Below are 20081 nucleotides of genomic sequence, written 5' to 3' on the forward strand. Positions count from 1 at the left end.
TCAAATTTTGTGCACAAATTTGTTTACTTACCTTTTAGTGAGCATTTCTCCTTTGCCAAGATAATCCATCCACCTGACAGGTGTGGCATATCAAGAAGCTGATTAAACAGACTGATCATTATCACAGGTGCACCTTGTGCTGGGGAAAATTAAAGGCCACTCTAAAATATGCAGTGTTGTCACACAACACAATGCCACAGATGTCAAGTTTTGAGGGAGCGTGCAATTGGCATGCTGACTGCAGGAACATCCACCAGAACTGTTTCCAGAGAATTTAATGTTCATTTCTCTACCTTAAGCAACCTCCACCATCGTTTTAGAGTTTGCATACTCACCAGACATGTTACCCATCGAGCTTGTTTGTGATGCTCTGGATCGTCGTGTACGACAGCGTCTTCCAGTTCCCGTCAGTATCCAGCTACTTCACACTGCCATTGAATAGAAGTGGGACAACATTCCACAGGCCACAAGCAACAGCCTGTTCAACTCTATGTGAAGGAGATGTATTGCGCAAATGGTGGTCACACCAGATACTGACTGGTTTTCTGATCCACACCGCTACCTTTTTTTAAGGTATCTGTGGCCAACAGATGCATATCTGTATTCACAGTCATGTGAAATCCATAGATTAGGGCCTAATGATTTTATTTCAATGAACTGATTTCCTTATATGAACTGTGTAACTCAGTAAAATATTTGAAATTGTTGCATGTTGCGTTTATATTTTTGTACAGTGTATATTATTCTTATTAACACAAGTTCAACTCACTATAAAATTAGAAATCTGGAAATCCGTTGTTGGGTTCACCATGTGGGGTCATTGTGACCCTCAATCATAGTTAGCAGCTGATTACAAAATACCTTGACATCTCTTTTGTTAGAGATTCATAAACTGAATCTACCTTCAAAAGAAACAGCTACATTATGTTAGTTCAAATATATTGGAATTAGCAGGTATGTGAGTGTAGGACTGTTAAATAAAACAGGCTGAGTGATCACATTCGGCCACTGACCAAATAAAATGAATGGCTCAAAAGTTAATTAAATTAAGTGTAATTAAGCAAGTTTTGGGCTATAGAAAATCTTGAAAAATGTTTGTCACCTGTCCAGTTTTCAATACAAGAAGGTCAGTAACTGGGGAACTAACAATTGTAATTATACTCTCAAAGAGATTCATCTACCCATCTTTTGTCCCTCCCTTTTTCACATTATCTTTTGACCCTCCCACAAGTTTTCTTCAGAAAACCTAGCCAGTTTTCTTTCACCTGATCGGTGAAACTCCAGTATCTTTGAGAAAAAACAAAAGCAATATTATCTATATACTGTATATTATTATATAACAAAGCAGTCACCCCACCACTTTAGTAAAAAGCTGGGGAATGAGGCTGAATAAATGTAACCACTCTCAAATTCATGGATGCAAGAAATGACCATCGATGAGGTAAAAATGATGAGGACCAAGGCAGTCTTCAAAATATTGAAATGCCTTTATTGTAGTGTAGTTTCATGTTCAGTAGAACAAATAAAAAAAATACTTGGAACACCATCATTATAGCATTTGTCAGGCAGAGATACAAGTCTTTAAATAAACATGCAATCTTCTGATATGTAATATTATAACAAACCAAACCAGTGTTCAATCAACCATGATTATAAAGGCTTTGGCTAGTCACAGAATTAGTCATCTGTGGACAGCAACACTGTTAAGAGAATTTTGTTCTCAATGTTCATAAACTGAACTTCAATTAAACTACTCTGTCTGTTACTAAGAATTTGTAAGGTTCTTATTGAAATGAAACAGACAGAGGCCAGTCTACAATAGTCAGCAAAGTTTATTTACGAGAGCTCTGCTGTGCATATACAGAAACGTTCCTTTTATAATATTCTCTTAACCTACGCACATACATACACACTAATATTCAAAGTTTATTACCACTCAGCTGACCGTTCCAGTCCCCCCCAGATACGGGAAATCTGGAGGGGCTCTCCCTGTCCTATCTTATCTCCCCAGAGTTATAGCCGGGTCAGTTCAAACATAGTTTAATGATCCACTTTGATTTCTTTAGGCACACACATACATTCCTCTCTTCTCATGTACATGCTACATAACCTCTTTATTATGAACTAACATTATTTATCAATATAGAAAAACAGGGTAAATTCAGTTAGTTATAGTTCTACGTTAAATGTATACGTCATTATTCATAAAAATCAGAACAAACACCTAAGACAACAGAAAATGATCAGAAACATGAAATCACAGTTCACATATCCAAATAGTGCTAGGAGTAAGTGTAAGAGTAGGTTGTACAATTCACATCTGATAAATATAAATTGTTGTGGATTGTTACAATTGGGGTTCCTGCAATATGTTTGGTTCGGAGTTCAACATAGGGTGGCGGTCTCAAAATGGTCTCTCAATAGCCATGTTGTAGGACTCACATGTCATGTTCCTGACCTTATTTCCTTTGTTCAGTCTTTGTTTAGTTGGTCAGGACGTGAGCTGGGTGGGCATTCTATGTTATGTGTTTCTATGTTTGGTTTAGGGTTGTCTGATTTGCCTGATATGGTTCTCAATCAGAGGCAGGTGTTTTACGTTGTCTCTGATTGGGAACCATATTTAGGTAGGCTGTGCTCACTGTTTGTTTGTGGGTGATTGTTCCTGTTCGTGCGTTCATTGTTTTTTCATTGTTCACTTGTTCAGGACTGTAGCGTCGTTGGTTTCGTTTTGTTTATTGTTTTGTTCGTCTAGAAAAGTATTCTAATAAATATGGATACATACCACGCTGCGTTTTGGTCCTCCTCTCCTTCAACCAACGACGAGAGTCGTTACATCACAACCCTAGGTTGTCCCCTGTCCTGGGGAAATGTAACCACTCAAATTCATAGACTGTTATGGATGCAATAATTTATATTTACCAATCCCGGATTGTCCATTTAAAGACTCTGCCCAATCACTTTTTTAATACATATTTTTATATTATACTCGCAAACAGATTTACCTGCCCATATTTTGTCCCTCCCAATTTTTTTTGTCAGAACACCTAACCAGTTTTCTTTCACCTGACCAGTTTTCAATACCACGTCAGTATCTTGGGAAAAAACAATAACAGTATTATCCACAAGACCTTTCACATGCATTCACCCGCCCATCCATTGTCCCTCCCTTTTTTCATAATATTTATCTTATATTTTGTGCCTCCCAAAATATTTACGTCACTTGAAAGGTGAAGAATTTGTGGCATCAAAACAGCCCGAGAGTAATATAAATAGAAACTAGAAATACATTGGCATGACAGTATACAAATGAACAGTTCAATTGTAAGCTTGAAATGGCAAACACAACTACACGGATAATAACATTTTAGAGCGGATAGAAGCTAGATATTGTGATTGCTTATTGTCATTGACCAATTCCTTCCTCAATTGATATTTGGAGAAATTACAGAAATAAGGAGACTGGCAGTAAAGTGTTTTCTGTAGGTAAGTAATGACCTTTACTGTATAATGTAATCTATACATGGAAAAGCTTTGATTTGTTAACATATTTTATTTGCACACAGTAAAAAATGTCACATGAGGAAGAGAAACCCAAAATGGGCTTTTAAGAAAGGATACAAGTCCTAAATGGATAATGTAAATAAATAACATTGAAACTATGAAGATTATGGGTATTATGTATGTGTTATATATGAAAACCCATCCACTTTGATGAACGACAACTATTACTGTCACAGAATATATATAGGATTCAGAATTTCTGGCAGACCGTTTGGAAACTTTTCCTCTTTTATGAAGTAACGGTTACATGATTTAAGTGATATACATTCATCAGTATAATGGATGGATGTGGATTCCTTTCAAAATAATGAAGTAAGCTTACAGTATTGTTACGTGTGAGAGGATATTAAGCATAATTATTTATCCTCCTGTCTTCTTTATACAATAACAATAACATGTAGCCAAGTCCTGTGCTGTCATAATGAATGACACAAACATGCCTCCCATCTAAATCTACCACCTTTCCTTTTGAAGAATATAGACATTGGATTTATGAGCTTCATGATAGCCAAGTTTAAATACATATGTTTTTTAAGCAGTAAAAGGCTGATTTCTCTTGACAAAATGCAACCCTAATGTAGATTTCACTGTATTATTTGATGTATTATGTGTTATATTTGGGAAAACACTCCACTTTTGATGAACTGCACCTATTACTGTATCAGAATATGTATTGGTTTCAGAGTGAATTGCACTAGGGTGTATAAATCCATTTTTACAGCAGCCTACTATACAAAAATTATATAATTTTTTTTGAGATCTTTATACCTCTTGATCTGGCACACCTAAATGAGTTCAAGTGCACACGTTTCCTTACCAAGTTACACATTAAGTTTAACTTGAATGGAGTCCACCATTGCACATTAATAGTGGTTCATAAGAACAGTCAATAAAATGTATATTTTTCTTTCTGTTCAGAAAACAACTGCATCAACTGGGTTCAAAATGAAGGCACAGAAAGTGACAGCTACTTTCACCATGGGTATGTAGTACACTGAATTTCATGTTTTACTAAATGCTAACTTCATGTCAACTAGTGTATTAATCCTAAATCAAAATGTAAATTATCAAAAAGGCAGGATGGTGACATAAAATGTAATTATACTAATGAGCAATGATGTATTTTCTTTTGCATATGATGTTACAATGCATATGATTTTTTTCAAAATATGTGTCTATTTTGACATTTAGTGTGGGAAATTTTAAAGGTTGTCTAATCTACTGTCAAATGTCACACCTCGATTTAAATACATACATATTTAAAGGGAAAATTACTAAAGTGTAAGAGGTAAACATAATCACACTGCTACATATTACTTCAATTATATTAACACACTACTTACTGTAATGAAAAATGTGATATCTTGTCAACAAACAAAAAATACAACTCAAGTGTGTTAATCTCAGTAAGGTATTATACAGTGCCTTCAGAAAGTATTCACACCCTTTCACTTTTTCCATATGTTGTTGAATTCCAGCCTGAATTTAGAATGGATTTTTATGTCATTGGCCTACACTCAATACCCGATAATGTCAAAGTGGAGTCATGTTTTTCAATTTTTTTAAACAAATTAATAAAAAATGAAAAGCTGAAATGTCTTGAGTTCATAAGTATTCAACCCCTTTCGCTATGGCAAGCCTAAATAAGTTCAGGAGTAAACATGTAATTTACAAGTCACATAATAAGTTGCAAGGACTCACTCTGTGTGCAATAATAGTGTTTAACATGATTTTTGAGTGACTAAGTCATCTCTTTACCCCACACATACAATTATCTGTAAGTTCTCAAGCAGTGAATTTCAAACACAGATTCAACCACAAAGACCAGGAAGGTTTTCGAAAGCAGACTCCTCAAGGATCCTCCTCTAGGATTTCGCCTGCGCTTAGCTCCATTCCATTTTTTTTTTATCCTTAAAAACTCCCCAGTCCAGATTATAAGCATACCCATAACATTATGCATCTACCACTATGCTTGAAAATAAGGAGTGGTACTCAGTAATGTGTTGTATTGGATTTGCTCCAAACATAACACTTTGTATTCTGAACAAAAAGTGAATTGCATATTCTGTATAGGTTTCTGTCTTTTCACTCTGTCAATTAGGTTAGTATTGTGGATTAATTACAATATTGTTGATCCATCTTCAGTTTTCTCCTATCACAGCCATTAAACTGTTTCAAAGTTACCATTGGCCTGATGGTGAAATCCCTGAGTTTTCCTTCCTCTCCGGCAACTTAATTAGGAAGGATGCCTGTGTCTTTGTAGTGACTGGGTGTATTGATACACCTTCTAATGTTGAATTAATAACTTCACCATGCTCAAAGGGATATTCAATGTCTGCCTTTTTTTGCGGGGCATTTGAAAACCTTCCTAGTCTGCTTTCCACCAGAAACTGGGAGATGAATTCACCTTTCATCAGGACAATAACCTAAAAAGGAAGGCCACATCTACACTGGAGTTCATAATCAAGAAGACAGTGTGAATGTTCCAGTTTTGACTTGAATCTACTTGAAAATCTATGTAAATGGTTGTCTAGCAATGATCAACAACCGATTTGACACAGCTTGAAGAATTTTGAAAAGAATAATGAGCAAATGTTGCACATTCCAGGTGTGGAAAGCTCTTAGACTGACAAAAGGTGTTTCTACAAAGTATTGACTCGGTTGTGAACACTTATGTAAATGAGATATTTCTGTGTTTTATTTTCAATACATTTGCAAAAATGTTCTTAACATGTTTTGACTTTGTCATTATGGCTTATTGTGTGTAGATGGGTAGGAATTATTATTTTTTAAATACATTTTGAATTCAGGCTGTAACACAAGAAAATGTGGAATAAGTCAAGGGGTATGAACACTTACTTAAGGCATTGTAGGTAATATTCTTAACAATCATTTACTCATTATTTTTACATTTTTACATCATTATTTATTTTCAGAAAAATATAAGGAGTGTGGCTACAAATTATAATTATTTATTTTATATGAAAATAAGCAGAATATTTAAAAACTGCACCATCCAGATGAAGAGTAAACGTGGAAATATTGATATTGTGCGCAATAAACAATTTAACCTTTCATCTCACAAACCACAGTGTTCTTATGTTGGATTATCCATGGAGTTTCTTCCACAACCGGAACTTCCACAACTGCAATTCCTACAACTGCAGATCTTATTACGACAACAACAACTGCAGCTCCTACGGCAACAACTGTAGCTCCAACGACAACTGTAGCTCCAACGACAACTACAACTGCAGTACCTAATACAACAACCACAACTGCAGTTCCTAATACAACTGTAGCTCCTATGACCACTACAACAGTAGCACCTACAACGACAACTGTAGCTCCTACAGCAACAAATGTAGCTCCTACTACTACTACAACTACAGACCCTACTACGACTGTAGCTCCTGCGGACACTACAAAGGTAACACCTACAATTACCACTGTAGCTCCCACGACACCTGCAGCTCCTACGACAACTGAAGCTCTGACGACAACAACTGCAGCTCCTATGACTACAACAACTCCAGAACCTACGACTGCTACGACTGCAGAACCTACCACAACAACTGCTGTTCTTACGACCACAACGACCACAACGACTGCAGCACCTTCTACATCATCTACAACTTCAGCTCCTACGACAACCACAACAACAGCACCTACTACAACACCTGCAGTTCCATCAACTGTAGCTCCCACGACCACTCCACCTGCTGTACTTACTACAACAATCACAACTACAGCTCCTGATACAACAACTGTAGCTTCTACGTCATCCACAGCAGCTGCCTCTACGACAACCACTGCAGCTCTAACAACAACAACTGCTGCTCCAACGACCACTACAACTCCAGAACCTATTACGACAACCACTGCAGCTCCTGCTACAACAACTGCTATTCTTATAACCACTGCGACTGCAGCACCTTCTACAACTTCAGCTCCTACGACAACCACAACAGCAACACCTACAACAACTGCAGCTCCTACAACAACTTTAGCATCTACTTCAACCACAGCAGCTGCCCCTACGACAACCACTGCAGTTCTAACAACAACAACTGCTGCTCCAACGACCACTACAACTCCAGAACCTATAACGACAACCACTGCAGCTCCTGCTACAACAACTGCTATTCTTACAACCACTGCGACTGCAGCACCTTCTACAACAACTACAACTTCAGCTCCTACGACAACAACAACAGCAACACCTACAACAACTGTAGCTCCCACGACAACTGCAGCTCCTACAACAACTTTAGCATCTACTTTAACCACAGCAGCTGCCCCTACGATAACCACTGCAGCCCTAACTACAACAACTGCTGCTCCTACGACCACTACAACTCCAGAACCTACTACGACAACCGGTGCAGCTCCTAGTACAACAACTGCTGTTCTTACGACCACAACGACTGCAGCACCTTCTACAACTTCAGCTCCTACGACAACCACAACAGCAACACCTACAACAACTGCAGCTCCTACAACAACTTTAGCATCTACTTCAACCACAGCAGCTGCCCCTACAACAACCACTGCAGCCCTAACTACAACAACTGCTGCTCCTACGACCACTACAACTCCAGAACCTAGTACGACAACCAGTGCAGCTCCTAATACAACAACTGCTGTTCTTACGACCACAGCGCACCTTCTACAACATCTCGCTCCTACGACAACCACAACAACAGCACCTACTACAACATCTGCAGTTCCATCAACTGTAGCTCCCACGACCACTCCACCTGCTGTACTTACTACAACAATCACAACTACAGCTCCTGATACAACAACTGTAGCTTCTACGTCATCCACAGCAGCTGCCTCTACGACAACCACTGCAGCTCTAACAACAACAACTGCTGCTCCAACGACCACTACAACTCCAGAACCTGTTACGACAACCACTGCAGCTCCTGCTACAACAACTGCTATTCTTACAACCACTGCGACTGCAGCACCTTCTACAACAACTACAACTTCAGCTCCTACGACAACCACAACAGCAACACCTACAACAACTGCAGCTCCTACAACAACTTTAGCATCTACTTCAACCACAGCAGCTGCCCCTACGACAACCACTGCAGTTCTAACAACAACAACTGCTGCTCCAACGACCACTACAACTCCAGAACCTATAACGACAACCACTGCAGCTCCTGCTACAACAACTGCTATTCTTACAACCACTGCGACTGCAGCACCTTCTACAACAACTACAACTTCAGCTCCTACGACAACAACAACAGCAACACCTACAACAACTGTAGCTCCCACGACAACTGCAGCTCCTACAACAACTTTAGCATCGACTTTAACCACAACTGCTGCTCCTACGACCACTACAACTCCAGAACCTACTACGACAACCAGTGCAGCTCCTAATACAACAACTGCTGTTCTTACGACCACGACTTCAGCTCCTACGACAACCACAACAACAGCACCTACTACAACATCTGCAGTTCCATCAACTGTAGCTCCCACGACCACTCCACCTGCTGTACTTACTACAACAATCACAACTACAGCTCCTGATACAACAACTGTAGCTTCTACGTCATCCACAGCAGCTGCCTCTACGACAACCACTGCAGCTCTAACAACAACAACTGCTGCTCCAACGACCACTACAACTCCAGAACCTGTTACGACAACCACTGCAGCTCCTGCTACAACAACTGCTATTCTTACAACCACTGCGACTGCAGCACCTTCTACAACAACTACAACTTCAGCTCCTACGACAACAACAACAGCAACACCTACAGAAACTGTAGCTCCCACGACAACTGCAGCTCCTACAACAACTTTAGCATCTACTTCAACCACAGCAGCTGCCCCTACAACAACCACTGCAGCCCTAACTACAACAACTGCTGCTCCTACGACCACTACAACTCCAGAACCTACTACGACAACCGGTGCAGCTCCTACTACAACAACTGCTGTTCTTACGACCACGACTGCAGCACCTTCTACAACATCTACAACTTCAGCTCCTACGACAACTACAACAACAGCAGTTACTACAACACCTGCAGTTCCATCAACTGTCGCTCCCACGACCACTCCACCTGCTGTACTTACTACAACAATCACAACTACAGCTCCTGATACAACAACTGTAGCTTCTACGTCATCCACAGCAGCTGCCTCTACGACAACCACTGCAGCTCTAACAACTACAACTGCTGCTCCAACGACCACTACAACTCCAGAACCTATTACGACAACCACTGCAGCTCCTGCTACAACAACTGCTATTGTTACAACCACTGCGACTGCAGCACCTTCTACAACAACTACAACTTCAGCTCCTACCACAACCACAACAGCAACACCTACAACAACTGTAGCTCCCACGACAACTGCAGCTCCTACAACAACTTTAGCATCTACTTCAACCACAGCAGCTGCTCCTACGACAACCACTGCAGCCCTAACTACAATAACTGCTGCTCCTACGACCACTACAACTCCAGAACCTACTACGACAACCAGTGCAGCTTCTACTACAACAACTGCTGTTCTTACGACCACGACTGCAGCACCTTCTACAACATCTACAACTTCAGCTCCTACGACAACCACAACAACAGCACCTACTACAACACCTGCAGTTCCATCAACTGTAGCTCCCACGACCACTCCACCTGCTGTACTTACTACAACAATCACAACTACAGCTCCTGATACAACAACTTTAGCATCTACTTCAACCACAGCAGCTGCCCCTACGACAACCACTGCAGCCCTAACTACAGCAACTGCTGCTCCTACGACCACTACAACTCCAGAACCTACTACGACAACCAGTGCAGCTCCTACTACAACAACTGCTGTTCTTACGACCACGACTGCAGCACCTTCTACAACATCTACAACTTCAGCTCCTACGACAACCACAACAACAGCACCTACTACAACACCTGCAGTTCCATCAACTGTAGCTCCCACGACCACTCCACCTGCTGTACTTACTACAACAATCACAACTACAGCTCCTGATACAACAACTTTAGCATCTACTTCAACCACAGCAGCTGCCCCTACGACAACCACTGCAGCCCTAACTACAGCAACTGCTGCTCCTACGACCACTACAACTCCAGAACCTACTACGACAACCAGTGCAGCTCCTACTACAACAACTGCTGTTCTTACGACCACGACTGCAGCACCTTCTACAACATCTACAACTTCAGCTCCTACGACAACCACAACAACAGCACCTACTACAACACCTGCAGTTCCATCAACTGTAGCTCCCACGACCACTCCACCTGCTGTACTTACTACAACAATCACAACTACAGCTCCTGATACAACAACTGTAGCTTCTACGTCATCCACAGCAGCTGCCTCTACGACAACCACTGCAGCTCTAACAACAACAACTGCTGCTCCAACGACCACTACAACTCCAGAACCTATTACGACAACCACTGCAGCTCCTGCTACAACAACTGCTATTCTTACAACCACTGCGACTGCAGCACCTTCTACAACAACTACAACTTCAGCTCCTACGACAACAACAACAGCAACACCTACAGAAACTGTAGCTCCCACGACAACTGCAGCTCCTACAACAACTTTAGCATCTACTTCAACCACAGCAGCTGCCCCTACGACAACCACTGCAGCCCTAACTACAACAACTGCTGCTCCTACGACCACTACAACTCCAGAACCTACTACGACAACCGGTGCAGCTCCTACTACAACAACTGCTGTTCTTACGACCACAACGACTGACTGCAGCACCTTCTACAACTTCAGCTCCTACGACAACCACAACAGCAACACCTACAACAACTGCAGCTCCTACAACAACTTTAGCATCTACTTCAACCACAGCAGCTGCCCCTACAACAACCACTGCAGCCCTAACTACAACAACTGCTGCTCCTACGACCACTACAACTCCAGAACCTACTACGACAACCAGTGCAGCTCCTAATACAACAACTGCTGTTCTTACGACCACGACCTCAGCTCCTACGACAACCACAACAACAGCACCTACTACAACATCTGCAGTTCCATCAACTGTAGCTCCCACGACCACTCCACCTGCTGTACTTACTACAACAATCACAACTACAGCTCCTGATACAACAACTGTAGCTTCTACGTCATCCACAGCAGCTGCCTCTACGACAACCACTGCAGCTCTAACAACAACAACTGCTGCTCCAACGACCACTACAACTCCAGAACCTGTTACGACAACCACTGCAGCTCCTGCTACAACAACTGCTATTCTTACAACCACTGCGACTGCAGCACCTTCTACAACAACTACAACTTCAGCTCCTACGACAACAACAACAGCAACACCTACAGAAACTGTAGCTCCCACGACAACTGCAGCTCCTACAACAACTTTAGCATCTACTTCAACCACAGCAGCTGCCCCTACAACAACCACTGCAGCCCTAACTACAACAACTGCTGCTCCTACGACCACTACAACTCCAGAACCTACTACGACAACCGGTGCAGCTCCTACTACAACAACTGCTGTTCTTACGACCACAACGACTGCAGCACCTTCTACAACATCTACAACTTCAGCTCCTACGACAACTACAACAACAGCAGTTACTACAACACCTGCAGTTCCATCAACTGTCGCTCCCACGACCACTCCACCTGCTGTACTTACTACAACAATCACAACTACAGCTCCTGATACAACAACTGTAGCTTCTACGTCATCCACAGCAGCTGCCTCTACGACAACCACTGCAGCTCTAACAACAACAACTGCTGCTCCAACGACCACTACAACTCCAGAACCTATTACGACAACCACTGCAGCTCCTGCTACAACAACTGCTATTCTTACAACCACTGCGACTGCAGCACCTTCTACAACAACTACAACTTCAGCTCCTACGACAACCACAACAGCAACACCTACAACAACTGTAGCTCCCACGACAACTGCAGCTCCTACAACAACTTTAGCATCTACTTCAACCACAGCAGCTGCCCCTACGACAACCACTGCAGCCCTAACTACAACAACTGCTGCTCCTACGACCACTACAACTCCAGAACCTACTACGACAACCAGTGCAGCTCCTACTACAACAACTGCTGTTCTTACGACCACGACTGCAGCACCTTCTACAACATCTACAACTTCAGCTCCTACGACAACCACAACAACAGCACCTACTACAACACCTGCAGTTCCATCAACTGTAGCTCCCACGACCACTCCACCTGCTGTACTTACTACAACAATCACAACTACAGCTCCTGATACAACAACTTTAGCATCTACTTCAACCACAGCAGCTGCCCCTACGACAACCACTGCAGCCCTAACTACAGCAACTGCTGCTCCTACGACCACTACAACTCCAGAACCTACTACAACAACTGCTGTTCTTACGACCACGACTGCAGCACCTTCTACAACATCTACAACTTCAGCTCCTACGACAACCACAACAACAGCACCTACTACAACACCTGCAGTTCCATACAACTGTAGCTCCCACGACCACTCCACCTGCTGTACTTACTACAACAATCACAACTACAGCTCCTGATACAACAACTGTAGCTTCTACGTCATCCACAGCAGCTGCCTCTACGACAACCACTGCAGCTCTAACAACAACAACTGCTGCTCCAACGACCACTACAACTCCAGAACCTATTACGACAACCACTGCAGCTCCTGCTACAACAACTGCTATTCTTACAACCACTGCGACTGCAGCACCTTCTACAACAACTACAACTTCAGCTCCTACGACAACCACAACAGCAACACCTACAACAACTGTAGCTCCCACGACAACTGCAGCTCCTACAACAACTTTAGCATCTACTTTAACCACAGCAGCTGCCCCTACGATAACCACTGCAGCCCTAACTACAACAACTGCTGCTCCTACGACCACTACAACTCCAGAACCTACTACGACAACCGGTGCAGCTCCTACTACAACAACTGCTGTTCTTACGACCACAACGACTGCAGCGACCTTCTAGCAACATCTACAACTTCAGCTCCTACGACAACCACAACAGCAACACCTACTACAACAACTGCAGCTCCTACAACAACTTTAGCATCTACTTCAACTCACAGCAGCTGCACTCACTACAACAATCACAACTGCAGCTCCTAACTACAACAACTGCTAGCTCCTACGACCACTACAACTCCAGAACCTACTACGACAACCACTGCAGCTCCTACTACAACAACTGCTGTTCCTACAACCACTGCGACTGCAGCACCTTCTACGACTACAACTTCAGCTCCTACGACAACCACAACAGCAACACCTACAACAACTGTAGCTCCCACGACAACTGCAGCTCCTACAACAACTTTAGCATCTACTTCAACCACAGCAGCTGCCCCTACGACAACCACTGCAGCCCTAACTACAACAACTGCTGCTCCTAAGACCACTACAACTCCAGAACCTACTACGACAATCACAACTACAGCTCCTGACTACAACAACTGTAGCTTCTACGTCATCCACAGCAGCTGCCTCTACGACAACCACTGCAGCTCTAACAACAACAACTGCTGCTCCAACGACCACTACAACTCCAGAACCTGTTACGACAACCACTGCAGCTCCTGCTACAACAACTGCTATTCTTACAACCACTGCGACTGCAGCACCTTCTACAACAACTACAACTTCAGCTCCTACGACAACAACAACAGCAACACCTACAGAAACTGTAGCTCCCACGACAACTGCAGCTCCTACAACAACTTTAGCATCTACTTCAACCACAGCAGCTGCCCCTACAACAACCACTGCAGCCCTAACTACAACAACTGCTGCTCCTACGACCACTACAACTCCAGAACCTACTACGACAACCAGTGCAGCTCCTACTACAACAACTGCTGTTCTTACGACCACGACTGCAGCACCTTCTACAACATCTACAACTTCAGCTCCTACGACAACCACAACAACAGCACCTACTACAACACCTGCAGTTCCATCAACTGTAGCTCCCACGACCACTCCACCTGCTGTACTTACTACAACAATCACAACTACAGCTCCTGATACAACAACTGTAGCTTCTACGTCATCCACAGCAGCTGCCTCTACGACAACCACTGCAGCTCTAACAACAACAACTGCTGCTCCAACGACCACTACAACTCCAGAACCTATTACGACAACCACTGCAGCTCCTGCTACAACAACTGCTATTCTTACAACCACTGCGACTGCAGCACCTTCTACAACAACTACAACTTCAGCTCCTACCACAACCACAACAGCAACACCTTCAACAACTGTAGCTCCCACGACAACTGCAGCTCCTACAACAACTTTAGCATCTACTTCAACCACAGCAGCTGCCCCTACGACAACCACTGCAGCCCTAACTACAACAACTGCTGCTCCTACGACCACTACAACTCCAGAACCTACTACGACAACCAATGCAGCTCCTACTACAACAACTGCTGTTCTTACGACCACAACGACTGCAGCACCTTCTACAACTTCAGCTCCTACGACAACCACAACAGCAACACCTACAACAACTGCAGCTCCTACAACAACTTTAGCATCTACTTCAACCACAGCAGCTGCCCCTACGACAACCACTGCAGCCCTAACATCAACAACTGCTGCTCCTATGACCACTACAACTCCAGAACCTACTACGTCAACCAGTGCAGCTCCTACTACAACAACTGCTGTTCTTACGACCACGACTGCAGCACCTTCTACAACATCTACAACTTCAGCTCCTACGACAACCACAACAACAGCACCTACTACAACACCTGCAGTTCCTACAACTGTAGCTACCACGACCACTCCACCTGCTGTACTTACTACAACAATCACAACTACAGCTCCTGCTACAACAACTGTAGCTTCTACGTCAACCACAGCAGCTGCCTCTACGACAACCACTGCAGCTCCTGCTACATCAACTGCTATTCCAACAACCACTGCGACTGCAGCACCTTCTACAACTACAACTTCAGCTCCTACGACAACCACAACAGCAACACCTACAACAACTGTAGCTCCCACGACAACTGCAGCTCCTACAACAACTTTAGCATCTACTTCAACCACAGCAGCTGCCCCTACGACAACCACTGCAGCCCTAACTACAACAACTGCTGCTCCTAACGACCACTACAACTCCAGAACCTACTACGACAACCAATGCAGCTCCTACTACAACAACTGCTAGTCTTTAACCACGTCGACTGCGCACCTCAGCAGCTACGCTCCTACGACAACCACTGCAGCTACTAACTACAACAACTGCGTTCCTCCAACGACAGCACTACCAACTCACAGCAGCTGCCTATTACAACAACCACTGCAGCTCTAACTACAACAACTGCTGCTCCAACGACCACTACAACTCCAGAACTTACCACGACAACCACTGCAGCTTCTGCTACAACAACTACTATTTTTACAACCACTGCGACTGCAGCACCTTCTACAACGACTACAACTTCAGCACCTACGACAACAACAACAGCAACACCTACAGACAACTGTAGCTCCCACGACAACTGCAGCTCCTACAACAACTTTAGCATCTACTTCAACCACTGCAGCTGCCCCTACGATAACTACTGCAACCCTAACTACACAACTGCCGCTCCTACGACCACTACAACTCCAGAACCTACTACGACAACCAGTGCAGCTCCTACTACAACAACTGCTGTTCTTACGACCACGACTGCAGCACCTTCTACAACATCTACAACTTCAGCTCCTACGACAACCACAACAACAGCACCTACTACAACACCTGCAGATCCATCAACTGTAGCTCCCACGACCACTCCACCTGCTGTACTTACTACAACAATCACAACTACAGCTCCTGATACAACAACTGTAGCTTCTACGTCATCCACAGCAGCTGCCTCTACTACAACCACTGCAGCTCTAACAACAACAACTGCTGCTCCAACGACCACTACAACTCCAGAACCTATTACGACAACCACTGCAGCTCCTGCTACAACAACTGCTATTCTTACAACCACTGCGACTGCAGCACCTTCTACAACAACTACAACTTCAGCTCCTACCACAACCACAACAGCAACACCTACAACAACTGGAGCTCCCACGACAACTGCAGCTCCTACAACAACTTTAGCATCTACTTCAACCACAGCAGCTGTCCCTACGACAACCACTGCAGCCCTAACTACAACAACTGCTGCTCCTACGACCACTACAACTCCAGAACCTACTACGACAACCAATGCAGCTCCTACTACAACAACTGCTGTTCTTACGACCACAACGACTGCAGCACCTTCTACAACTTTAGCTCCTACGACAACCACAACAGCAACACCTACAACAACTGCAGCTCCTACAACAACTTTTGCATCTACTTCAACCACAGCAGCTGCCCCTACGACAACCACTGCAGCCCTAACATCAACAACTGCTGCTCCTATGACCACTACAACTCCAGAACCTACTACGTCAACCAGTGCAGCTCCTACTACAACAACTGCTGTTCTTACGACCACGACTGCAGCACCTTCTACAACATCTACAACTTCAGCTCCTACGACAACCACAACAACAGCCCCTACTACAACACCTGCAGTTCCTACAACTGTAGCTCCCACGACCACTCCACCTGCTGTACTTTCTACAACAATCACAACTACAGCTCCTGCTACAACAACTACTAGCTTCTACGATCACTACCACAGCAGCTGCCTACTACGACAACCACTGCAGCTCCTGCTACAACAACTGCTATTCTTACAACCACTGCGACTGCAGCACCTTCTACAACAACTACAACGTCAGCTCCTACGACAACCACAACAGCAACACCTACAACAACTGTAGCTCCCTCGGCAACTGCAGCTCCTACAACAACTTTAGCATCTACTTCAACCACTGCAGCCCTAACTACAACAACTACTCCTCCTACGACCACTACAACTCCAGAACCTACTACGACAACCAGTGCAGCTCCTACTACAACAACTGCTGTTCTTACGACCACGACTGCAGCACCTTCTACAACATCTACAACTTCAGCTCCTACGACAACCACAACAACAGCACCTACTACAACACCTGCAGTTCCTACAACTGTAGCTACCACGACCACTCCACCTGCTGTACTTACTACAACAATCACAACTACAGCTCCTGCTACAACAACTGTAGCTTCTACGTCAACCACAGCAGCTGCCTCTACAACAACCACTGCAGCTCCTGCTACATCAACTGCTATTCCAACAACCACTGCGACTGCAGCACCTTCTACAACTACAACTTCAGCTCCTACGACAACCACAACAGCAACACCTACAACAACTGTAGCTCCCACGACAACTGCAGCTCCTACAACAACTTTAGCATCTACTTCAACCACAGCAGCTGCCCCTAAGACAACCACTGCAGCCCTAACTACAACAACTGCTGCTCCTAAGACCACTACAACTCCAGAACCTACTACGACAACCAATGCAGCTCCTACTACAACAACTGTAGCTTCCACGTCATCCACAGCAGCTACCTCTACGACAACCACTGCAGCTCTAACTACAACAACTGCTTCTCCAACGACCACTACAACTCCAGATCCTATTACAACAACCACTGCAGCTCTAACTACAACAACTGCTGCTCCAACGACCACTACAACTCCAGAACTTACCACGACAACCACTGCAGCTTCTGCTACAACAACTACTATTTTTACAACCACTGCGACTGCAGCACCTTCTACAACGACTACAACTTCAGCACCTACGACAACAACAACAGCAACACCTACAGAAACTGTAGCTCCCACGACAACTGCAGCTCCTACAACAACTTTAGCATCTACTTCAACCACTGCAGCCCTAACTTCAACAACTACTCCGCCTACGACCACTACAACTCCAGAACCTACTACGACAACCAGTGCAGCTCCTACTACAACAACTGCTGTTCTTACGACCACGACTGCAGCACCTTCTACAACATCTACAACTTCAGCTCCTACGACAACCACAACAACAGCACCTACTACAACACCTGCAGATCCATCAACTGTAGCTCCCACGACCACTCCACCTGCTGTACTTACTACAACAATCACAACTACAGCTCCTGATACAACAACTGTAGCTTCTACGTCATCCACAGCAGCTGCCTCTACTACAACCACTGCAGCTCTAACAACAACAACTGCTGCTCCAACGACCACTACAACTCCAGAACCTATTACGACAACCACTGCAGCTCCTGCTACAACAACTGCTATTCTTACAACCACTGCGACTGCAGCACCTTCTACAACAACTACAACTTCAGCTCCTACCACAACCACAACAGCAACACCTACAACAACTGGAGCTCCCACGACAACTGCAGCTCCTACAACAACAACTTTAGCATCTACTTCAACCACAGCAGCTGTCCCTACGACAACCACTGCAGCCCTAACTACAACAACTGCTGCTCCTACGACCACTACAACTCCAGAACCTACTACGACAACCAATGCAGCTCCTACTACAACAACTGCTGTTCTTACGACCACAACGACTGCAGCACCTTCTACAACTTTAGCTCCTACGACAACCACAACAGCAACACCTACAACAACTGCAGCTCCTACAACAACTTTAGCATCTACTTCAACCACAGCAGCTGCCCCTACGACAACCACTGCAGCCCTAACATCAACAACTGCTGCTCCTACGACCACTACAACTCCAGAACCTACTACGTCAACCAGTGCAGCTCCTACTACAACAACTGCTGTTCTTACGACCACGACTGCAGCACCTTCTACAACATCTACAACTTCAGCTCCTACGACAACCACAACAACAGCCCCTACTACAACACCTGCAGTTCCTACAACTGTAGCTCCCACGACCACTCCACCTGCTGTACTTTCTACAACAATCACAACTACAGCTCCTGCTACAACAACTATAGCTTCTACATCAACCACAGCAGCTGCCTCTACGACAACCACTGCAGCTCCTGCTACAACAACTGCTATTCTTACAACCACTGCGACTGCAGCACCTTCTACAACAACTACAACGTCAGCTCCTACGACAACCACAACAGCAACACCTACAACAACTGTAGCTCCCACGACAACTGCAGCTCCTACAACAACTTTAGCATCTACTTCAACCACTGCAGCCCTAACTACAACAACTACTCCTCCTACGACAACTCCAGAACCTACTACGACAACCAGTGCAGCTCCTACTACAACAACTGCTGTTCTTACGACCACGACTGCAGCACCTTCTACAACATCTACAACTTCAGCTCCTACGACAACCACAACAACAGCACCTACTACAACACCTGCAGTTCCTACAACTGTAGCTACCACGACCACTCCACCTGCTGTACTTACTACAACAATCACAACTACAGCTCCTGCTACAACAACTGTAGCTTCTACGTCAACCACAGCAGCTGCCTCTACAACAACCA

The sequence above is a fragment of the Salvelinus alpinus genome, chromosome 29 (assembly GCF_045679555.1).
Source record: "Salvelinus alpinus chromosome 29, SLU_Salpinus.1, whole genome shotgun sequence".
Lineage (NCBI taxonomy): Eukaryota > Metazoa > Chordata > Actinopteri > Salmoniformes > Salmonidae > Salvelinus > Salvelinus alpinus.